The following is a 10741-nucleotide window of genomic DNA, read 5'->3' on the forward strand; positions in this document are numbered from 1 at the left end:
ATGGAATCTAAGCAATGCCTACGACTTGTTGTGCTCCCGGTTGCACAGAGAGGCATTCCAAATCGTTGGATGTACGTTTCTGTCGTTTTCCAAAGGAGGAAGGACGAAGAAAGAAATGGATATTTTCAATGAAAAGAGCGCAGGCAGACACTCCCAATGGACTGGGGGGGCATCGTACTACGACAGAATTTGCAGTCTACACTTCATCTCCGGTAAATACAACTTAATTCTGCTCTAGTCATTGTTCTACTTAAATAGCGGCGGAGGGTACACAGATCGCTACACGGGCCGGAGAAGCGGTAGCAGCAGCAGCGGCGGAGCAGGCAGCGGCTGCTCTGCCAGTTCACGGGCTGCGGCAGCAGCCAGCGGCTGCTGCGTAAACACTACACGGGCCGGCGCCGGCTACACGGGCCGGCGCCGCCGGCTACACGGGCCGGCGCCCCGGCCCGGCCCCTGCCGCTAGCAGCTAGCAGCAGGGGCAACAGCCGCTGCTGCTGCTATTACGCCCCGGTTCACGGGCGCTAGTATTTATGTGTTTACGCTGCAATGTCGCCGACACCGCCACCCATTTTAACAAGACAAAAACACCTTCTTTTTTTTTAACCTACCGGGCCTCAGCTGAGACGCGGCCTGTGTCCGACGCCGCTTTGTGCTGTTGCACAAACATGTGTGAACAACATCCATCCATCCATCCATTTTCTGACCGATTAATCCCTCATGGCGTCGCGGGCGTTGCTGGAGCCTTTTTCCCGATTTAAAATAATTGTAGCCGTCCAGTGGTTTCATGGCTTTCGTGCTCTCTGTCTGTACTGGCCTGCCATGTTTATAAGGCAGCTGTATATGTCATGGTACGGAGCGCTTGGCCAGCATTTCACAGACTCGCTCCGTCCCTTAAGGCTTTTGCTGTGTGGATCTGGCAATCTGATACCATCAACCATCAACTTACTCTTAAAACGATCTTGTAGTACGTTATCTAAAGAAGAAAAATACGCGGAGAACTCGTCAGTTTCTCTGTTTGCGTCCGCCATTGTGTTCGCCTTTTGCCTACCAGTCCGGCGCGCATGCGCGAAAAACCCGCCTCAAAACAATAACAACTAGAAAAATTTGCATTTCCTGCGAAAATGCACTGTGAATGCAGATAGCTGAATGATTAAGCAAAAGATGCAGAAGATCTTTGAAGAAGAGAAAAAATAGCTGAAAAGCATTGAAGAAGTTGAAAAAGTTGAAGAAGTTGAAAAAGTTGAAGAATTTGAAAGAGTTGAAGAATTTGAACATGAAAGATTATTAGCTGAATGATTAGAAGAAGAAAAAACTGAGGGAAAGGCACCAAACATTTCCTAACTCATTCTAAACACTGAATCGTTTAACAAAGCAGAAGTAGAATTTCAAACTTTAATATACTGTAGCCATATGTGGGCCTGCATTTCGAGGGAGTGTAAGGGGTTTCGCCCCCATTGAAAAGCATTGGATGTTTGACACCTCCTAACTTGGAGATGCTTTACGTGACGAGGCCCAAACTTATTGTGGAGCATTCTGTATAAAGGAGGTACAGACTCTGTAAAGCAAAAGTTTGTCCGAGCTTCCTAGAGCTACTTCCAATTAGCAACATGCTAACCATTAGCCGCTAACATGGTTGTGCTCAGGATCACCGGGTGATTGTACTCTGTCAGTTTGGTCCAAATCCTGTACTGGGAAGTGCCTCAAATAGGGGTGCCAATACTTAATGTCACCAAACATGACCAAAGTTCATGAGTCAGATTGGCCTCCTTTAGCAACTCAGCCTCACCACATCTGGGCCCAGAACTCAACATTTGACCAAAATGGTCAGTAGCGCCATTTCCCACAGGTGGGTGGTGCTGTATTGGCCAATTGGGTCGTGTCTGGGCATCATGCCAGGTCCTGATGGAAGCAAAGGCCCAATAGGAAAGCATGTGAAATCCAAAACGGGGAGGAAAACTGACACATTGCTGAAAGTCACTTGAAAATTTTAAAATGTCAAGAGGAAGTGACTGTGCGAATTTCAGATTCCTACATTAATCACAGCAACTGCGGTGAGCGTCGAAAGTTGCCATTGTATCTCAATTGATCCTCTCCCTCTGGCCCTCAGAGTTCCGTCGTCATGGAAACTCACTGACACACCTGCAGCGGCCAGTCACCCGAAGTGCAGACACTTTGCTCACAATAAATCCCATTGGATTATAATGGAGAACTTTGCCCCGAACAACGCTTCATATCTCCTGATCCCTAAATGGTAGAGACGTAATTTTTTCTGGGTTTAGTTCGTAACGGATAGGGGAAGAAGAAAAGCTATCGTTTTTTGCTGGAAAAAGTTTAATAAAGGCGTAAAAAATTATGATCTAAAGGTGGTTTTTAAGGAATTTCCAAAATCCTCTAAAAACAGTCCCGAACAAATCGCTCTAGCTGAAAAAGTATAAGAGATATCAAATTAATTCTTTCACTGTGAGTATCAGCAGGCTTTTGAGGACTATGTTGCTCATTTTTATGTTTGTACAAAAATCGGTGTAGGCACAGCGACGATGTAAAAAAGTGGATCATGTGGAACAATGCAGCTCTAAAGCATTTTCAGGATTTTGCACATTCGCTACTCCCGAACAAATTGTTCCTGCGGAAAAACCGTAACAGTTATCCACAAAATTCCTTTTTTGTGAGTGCCAGAAGGGTTGGGACATTCATATGTGAAAGTCTCATGCCTGTGCATCAAACGGTTTAGGAGTAGCGATGACGCGAAAACGTGTGATGTTTTGGATTTTCAGACGTCATTTTTCAAAACCGCTCCATAGGAAATGAATGGGGGAGGTTTCGGGTTTGTGTCGCTCTGAGGTGATTTGCGAAAAATCTATAAATGCTACACCAATGAGGGTTACATTTCCTGATTCCAGACAAAAATTCCTACGTTTTGATGTATAATTTATGTGGATAGGTTGAAAATTGAGCGAGTGAGAAGAAGTTGTTCGGAGATGAAGAATTTATTGAATTTCTAGAGTGCGCACTCTATAACTGCCTCCTTGACAACCATAGCAACGCATGTTATTTGCTGAATTTCTTGAAAAGCCAAAATTATTTTAAGGAGGTACTATATGAAAATGGTAAAAGATATGAAAAAGCTGAAATAGACCATAATAGCTGAAAGATATCACTACATTTTAAAAGTTGAATGGCGTTTCTAGCTGAAAGTAGGCTGAAGCAGTAAGCTGTCAAAAAGCAGCTGAAATGAGCGGAATTTTAGTGAATTACATTCATTTCCTATGGGAGAAAAAAAGCTGAAAATTTGCAGAAAAAGCTGAATATTTTAAAAAGTTGAAGAGTTAAAAGTACAAAAAGACATAGCCATCCATTCCAGAAGAAGCTGAATAGTTTAAAAGTTGAATGGTTGAAATGGGAGAAAAATTGTAGGAGGAGAAGCGAAGCAAAGTTTAAACAGTAAAAACGCATTTGGAAGAATAAACAGGAACTAGAAAAATTTGCATTTCCTGCGAAAATGCACTGTGAATGCAGATAGCTGAATGATTAAGCAAAAGATGCAGAAGATCTTTGAAGAAGAGAAAAAATAGCTGAAAAGCATTGAAGAAGTTGAAAAAGTTGAAGAATTTGAAAGAGTTGAAGAATTTGAACATGAAAGAACAATAGCTGAATGATTAGAAGAAGAAAAAACTGAGGGAAAGGCACCAAACATTTCCTAACTCATTCTAAACACTGAATCGTTTAACAAAGCAGAAGTAGAATTTCAAACTTTAATATACTGTAGCCATATGTGGGCCTGCATTTCTAGGGAGTATAAGGGGTTTAGCCCCCATTGAAAAGCATTGGATGTTTGACACCTCCTAACTTGGAGATGCTTTACGTGACGAGGCCCAAACTTATTGTGGAGCATTCTGTATAAAGGAGGTACAGACTCTGTAAAGCAGAAGTTTGTCCGAGCTTCCTAGAGCTACTTCCAATTAGCAACATGCTAACCATTAGCCGCTAACATGGTTGTGCTCAGGATCACATCGTGATTGTACTCTGTCAGTTTGGTCCAAATCCTGTACTGGGAAGTGCCTCAAATAGGGGTGCCAATACTTAATGTCGCCAAACATCACCAAAGTTCATGGGTCAGATTGGCCTCCTTTAGCAACTCAGCCTCACCACATCTGGGCCCAGAACTCAATATTTGACCAAAATGGTCAGTAGCGCCATTTCCCACAGGTGGGTGGTGCTGTATTGGCCAATTGGGTCGTGTCTGGGCATCATGCCAGGTCCTGTTGGAAGCAAAGGCCCAATAGGAAAGCATGTGAAATCCAAAATTGGACAGAAAAATGACACATAGCTGAAAGTCACTTGAAAATTTTAAAATGTCAAGAGGAAGTGACTGTGCGAATTTCAGATTCCTACATTAATCACAGCAACTGCGGTGAGCGTCGAAAGTTGCCATTCTATCTCAATTGATCCTCTCCCTCTGGCCCTCAGAGTTCCGTCGTCATGGAAACTCACTGACACACCTGCAGCGGCCAGTCAACCAAAGTGCAGAGACTTTGCTCACAATAAGTCCCATTGGATTATAATGGAGAACTTTGCCCCGAACAACGCTTCATATCTCCTGATCCCTAAATGGTAGAGACGTAATTTTTTCTGCGTTTAGTTCGTAACGGATAGGGGAAGAAGAAAAGCTATCGTGTTTTGCTGGAAATACTTTAATAAAGGCGTAAAAAATTATGATCTAAAAGGGGTTTTTAAGGAATTTGAAAAATCCTCTAAAAACAGTCCCGAACAAATCGCTCTAGCTGAAAAAGTATAAGAGATATCAAAACAATTATTTCACTGTGAGTATCAGCAGGCTTTTGAGGACTATGTTGCTCATTTTTATGTTTGTCCAAAAATCGGTGTAGGCACAGCGACGATGTAAAAAAGTGGATCATTTGGGGTGATGGAGGTCCAAAGCGTCTTCAGGACTTTGCAAATTCGCTACTCCCGAACAAATTGTTCCTGCGGAAAAACCGTAACAGTTATCCACAAAATTCCTTTTTTGTGAGTGCCAGAAGGGTTGGGACATTCATATGTGAAAGTCTCATGCCTGTACATCAAACGGTTTAGGAGTAGCGACGATGCGAAAACGTGTGATGTTTTGGATTTTCAGACGTCATTTTTCAAAAGCGCTCCATAGGAAATGAATGGGGGAGGTTTCGGGTTTGTATCGCTCTGAGGTGATTTGCGAAAAATCTATAAATGCTACACCAATGAGGGTTACATTTCCTGAATCCAGACAAAAATTCCTACGTTTTGATGTATAATTTATGTGGATAGGTTGAAAATTGAGCGAGTGAGAAGAAGTTGTTCGGAGAAGAAGAATTTGTTGAACTTCTAGAGTGCGCACTCTACCAACTGCCACTTGACGACCATAGCAACGCATGTTATTTGCTGAATTTCTTGAAAAGCCAAAATTATTTTAAGGAGGTACTATATGAAAATGGTAAAAGATATGAAAAAGCTGAAATATACCATAATAGCTGAAAGATATTACTACATTTTAAAAGTTGAATGGTGTTGCTAGCTGAAAGTAGGCTGAAGTAGTAAGCTGTCAAAAAGCAGCTGAAATGAGCGGAATTTTAGTGAATTACATTCATTTCCTATGGGAGAAAAAAAGCTGAAAATTTGCAGAAAAAGCTGAATATTTTAAAAAGTTGAAGAGTTAAAAGTACAAAAAGACATAGCCATCCATTCCAGAAGAAGCTGAATAGTTTAAAAGTTGAATGGTTGAAATCTGAGAAAAATTGTAGGAGGAGAAGCGAACCAAACTTTAAACAGTAAAAACGCATTTGGAAGAATAACCTATAATAATAATAACTAGAAAAATTTGCATTTCCTGCGAAAATGCACTGTGAATGCAGATAGCTGAATGATTAAGCAAAAGATGCAGAAGATCTTTGAAGAAGAGAAAAAATAGCTGAAAAGCATTGAAGAAGTTGAAAAAGTTGAAGAAGTTGAAAAAGTTGAAGAATTTGAAAGAGTTGAAGAATTTGAACATGAAAGAACAATAGCTGAATTATTAGAAGAAGAAAAAACTGAGGGAAAGGCACCAAACATTTCCTAACTCATTCTAAACATTGAATCGTTTAACAAAGCATAAGTAGAATTTCAAACTTGAATATACTGTTGCCATATGTGGGCCTGCATTTCTAGGGAGTATAAGGGGTTTCGCCCCCATTGAAAAGCATTGGATGTTTGACACCTCCTAACTTGGAGATGCTTTACATGACGAGGCCCAAACTTATTGTGGAGCATTCTGTATAAAGGAGGTACAGACTCTGTAAAGCAGAAGTTTGTCCGAGCTTCCTAGAGCTACTTCCAATTAGCAACATGCTAACCATTAGCCGCTAACATGGTTGTGCTCAGGATCACCGGGTGATTGTACTCTGTCAGTTTGGTCCAAATCCTGTACTGGGAAGTGCCTCAAATAGGGGTGCCAATACTTAATGTCACCAAACATGACCAAAGTTCATGGGTCAGATTGGCCTCCTTTAGCAACTCAGCCTCACCACATCTGGGCCCAGAACTCAATATTTGACCAAAATGGTCAGTAGCGCCATTTCCCACAGGTGGGTGGTGCTGTATTGGCCAATTGGGTCGTGTCTGGGCATCATGCCAGGTCCTGTTGGAAGCAAAGGCCCAATAGGAAAGCATGTGAAATCCAAAATGGGACAGAAAAATGACACATAGCTGAAAGTCACTTGAAAATTTTAAAATGTCAAGAGGAAGTGACTGTGCGAATTTCAGATTCCTACATTAATCACAGCAACTGCGGTGAGCGTCGAAAGTTGCCATTCTATCTCAATTGATCCTCTCCCTCTGGCCCTCAGAGTTCCGTTGTCATGGAAACTCACTCACACACCTGCAGCGGCCAGTCTACCCAAGTGCAGAGACTTTGCTCACAATAAGTCCCATTGGATTATAATGGAGAACTTTGCCCCGAACAACGCTTCATATCTCCTGATCCCTAAATGGTAGAGACGTAATTCTTTCTGCGTTTAGTTCGTAACGGATAGGGGAAGAAGAAAAGCTATCGTTTTTTGCTGGAAATACTTTAATAAAGGCGTAAAAAAATTATGATCTAAAGGGGTTTTTTAAGGAATTTGCAAAATCCTCTAAAAACAGTCCCGAACAAATCGCTCTAGCTGAAAAAGTATTAGAGATATCAAAACAATTATTTCACTGTGAGTATCAGCAGGCTTTTGAGGACTATGTTGCTCATTTTTATGTTTGTACAAAAATCGGTGTAGGCACAGCGACGATGTAAAAAAGTGGATCATTTGGGGTGATGGAGGTCCAAAGCGTCTTCAGGATTTTGCAAATTCGCTACTCCCGAACAAATTGTTCCTGCGGAAAAACCGTAACAGTTATCCACAAAATTCCTTTTTTGTGAGTGCCAGAAGGGTTGGGACATTCATATGTGAAAGTCTCATGCCTGTACATCAAACGGTTTAGGAGTAGCGACGATGCTGAAAACGTGTGATGTTTTGGATTTTCAGACGTCATTTTTCAAAACCGCTCCATAGGAAATGAATGGGGGAGGTTTCGGGTTTGTGTCGCTCTGAGGTGATTTGCGAAAAATCTATAAATGCTACACCAATGAGGGTTACATTTCCTGATTCCAGACAAAAATTCCTACGTTTTGATGTATAATTTATGTGGATAGGTTGAAAATTGAGCGAGTGAGAAGAAGTTGTTCGGAGAAGAAGAATTTGTTGAATTTCTAGAGTGCGCACTCTATAACTGCCTCCTTGACGACCATAGCAACGCATGTTATTTGCTGAATTTCTTGAAAAGCCAAAATTATTTTAAGGAGGTACTATATGAAAATGGTAAAAGATATGAAAAAGCTGAAATAGACCATAATAGCTGAAAGATATCACTACATTTTAAAAGTTGAATGGCGTTTCTAGCTGAAAGTAGGCTGAAGCAGTAAGCTGTCAAAAAGCAGCTGAAATGAGCGGAATTTTAGTGAATTACATTCATTTCCTATGGGAGAAAAAAAAGCTGAAAATGTGCAGAAAAAGCTGAATATTTTAAAAAGTTGAAGAGTTAAAAGTACAAAAAGACATAGCCATCCATTCCAGAAGAAGCTGAATAGTTTAAAAGTTGAATGGTTGAAATCGGAGAAAAACTGTAGGAGGAGAAGCGAAGCAAAGTTTAAACAGTAAAAAGGCGGAAGAGGATCTCAATAACTGTGAATGCCTACTGCATTCACAGTAATAATAATAATAATAATAATAATAAAGAATAAAGAGAAACAGGATCTCAAGAACTGTGAATGCCTACTGCATTCACAGTAACTAGAAAAATTTGCATTTCCTGCGAAAATGCACTGTGAATGCAGATAGCTGAATGATTAAGCAAAAGATGCAGAAGATCTTTGAAGAAGAGAAAAAATAGCTGAAAAGCAATGAAGTTGAAAAAGTTGAAGAAGTTGAAAAAGTTGAAGAATTTGAAAGAGTTGAAGAATTTGAACATGAAAGAACAATAGCTGAATTATTAGAAGAAGAAAAAACTGAGGGAAAGGCACCAAACATTTCCTAACTCATTCTAAACACTGAATCGTTTAACAAAGCAGAAGTAGAATTTCAAACTTGAATATACTGTAGCCATATGTGGGCCTGCATTTCTAGGGAGTATAAGGGGTTTCGCCCCCATTGAAAAGCATTGGATGTTTGACACCTCCTAACTTGGAGATGCTTTACGTGACGAGGCCCAAACTTATTGTGGAGCATTCTGTATAAAGGAGGTACAGACTCTGTAAAGCAGAAGTTTGTCCGAGCTTCCTAGAGCTACTTCCAATTAGCAACATGCTAACCATTAGCCGCTAACATGGTTGTGTTCAGTATCACCGGGTGATTGTACTCTGTCAGTTTGGTCCAAATCCTGTACTAGGAAGTGCCTCAAATAGGGGTGCCAATACTTAATGTCACCAAACGTGACCAAAGTTCATGGGTCAGATTGGCCTCCTTTAGCAACTCAGCCTCACCACATCTGGGCCCAGAACTCAATATTTGACCAAAATGGTCAGTAGCGCCATTTCCCACAGGTGGGTGGTGCTGTATTGGCCAATTGGGTCGTGTCTGGGCATCATGCCAGGTCCTGTTGGAAGCAAAGGCCCAATAGGAAAGCATGTGAAATCCAAAATTGGACAGAAAAATGACACATAGCTGAAAGTCACTTGAAAATTTTAAAATGTCAAGAGGAAGTGACTGTGCGAATTTCAGATTCCTACATTAATCACAGCAACTGCGGTGAGCGTCGAAAGTTGCCATTCTATCTCAATTGATCCTCTCCCTCTGGCCCTCAGAGTTCCGTCGTCATGGAAACTCACTGACACACCTGCAGCGGCCAGTCTACCAAAGTGCAGAGACTTTGCTCACAATAAGTCCCATTGGATTATAATGGAGAACTTTGCCCCGAACAACGCTTCATATCTCCTGATCCCTAAATGGTAGAGACGTAATTTTTTCTGCGTTTAGTTCGTAACGGATAGGGGAAGAAGAAAAGCAATCGTTTTTTGCTAGAAAAAGTTTAATAAAGGCGTAAAAAATTATGATCTAAAGGGGTTTTTAAGGAATTTGCAAAATCCTCTAAAAACAGTCCCGAACAAATCGCTCTAGCTGAAAAAGTATAAGAGATATCAAAACAATTATTTCACTGTGAGTATCAGCAGGCTTTTGAGGACTATGTTGCTCATTTTTATGTTTGTACAAAAATCGGTGTAGGCACAGCGACGATGTAAAAAAGTGGATCATTTGGGGTGATGGAGGTCCAAAGCGTCTTCAGGATTTTGCAAATTCGCTACTCCCGAACAAATTGTTCCTGCGGAAAAACCGTAACAGTTATCCACAAAATTCCTTTTTTGTGAGTGCCAGAAGGGTTGGGACATTCATATGTGAAAGTCTCATGCCTGTACATCAAACGGTTTAGGAGTAGCGACGATGCGAAAACGTGTGATGTTTTGGATTTTCAGACGTCATTTTTCAAAACCGCTCCATAGGAAATGAATGGGGGAGGTTTCGGGTTTGTGTCGCTCTGAGGTGATTTGCGAAAAATCTATAAATGCTACACCAATGAGGGTTACATTTCCTGAATCCAGACAAAAATTCCTACGTTTTGATGTATAATTTATGTGGATAGGTTGAAAATTGAGCGAGTGAGAAGAAGTTGTTCGGAGAAGAAGAATTTGTTGAATTTCTAGAGTGCGCACTCTATAACTGCCTCCTTGACGACCATAGCAACGCATGTTATTTGCTGAATTTCTTGAAAAGCCAAAATTATTTTAAGGAGGTACTATATGAAAATGGTAAAAGATATGAAAAAGCTGAAATAGACCATAATAGCTGAAAGATATCACTACATTTTAAAAGTTGAATGGCGTTTCTAGCTGAAAGTAGGCTGAAGCAGTAAGCTGTCAAAAAGCAGCTGAAATGAGCGGAATTTTAGTGAATTACATTCATTTCCTATGGGAGAAAAAAAGCTGAAAATTTGCAGAAAAAGCTGAATATTTTAAAAAGTTGAAGAGTTAAAAGTACAAAAAGACATAGCCATCCATTCCAGAAGAAGCTGAATAGTTTAAAAGTTGAATGGTTGAAATCGGAGAAAAATTGTAGGAGGAGAAGCGAATCAAACTTTAAACAGGAAAAACGCATTAGGAAGAATAAACACTAAGAAGAAGAAGAAGAACTAGAAAAATTTGCATTTCCTGCGA

The sequence above is a fragment of the Fundulus heteroclitus genome, chromosome 8 (assembly GCF_011125445.2).
Source record: "Fundulus heteroclitus isolate FHET01 chromosome 8, MU-UCD_Fhet_4.1, whole genome shotgun sequence".
NCBI lineage: Eukaryota > Metazoa > Chordata > Actinopteri > Cyprinodontiformes > Fundulidae > Fundulus > Fundulus heteroclitus.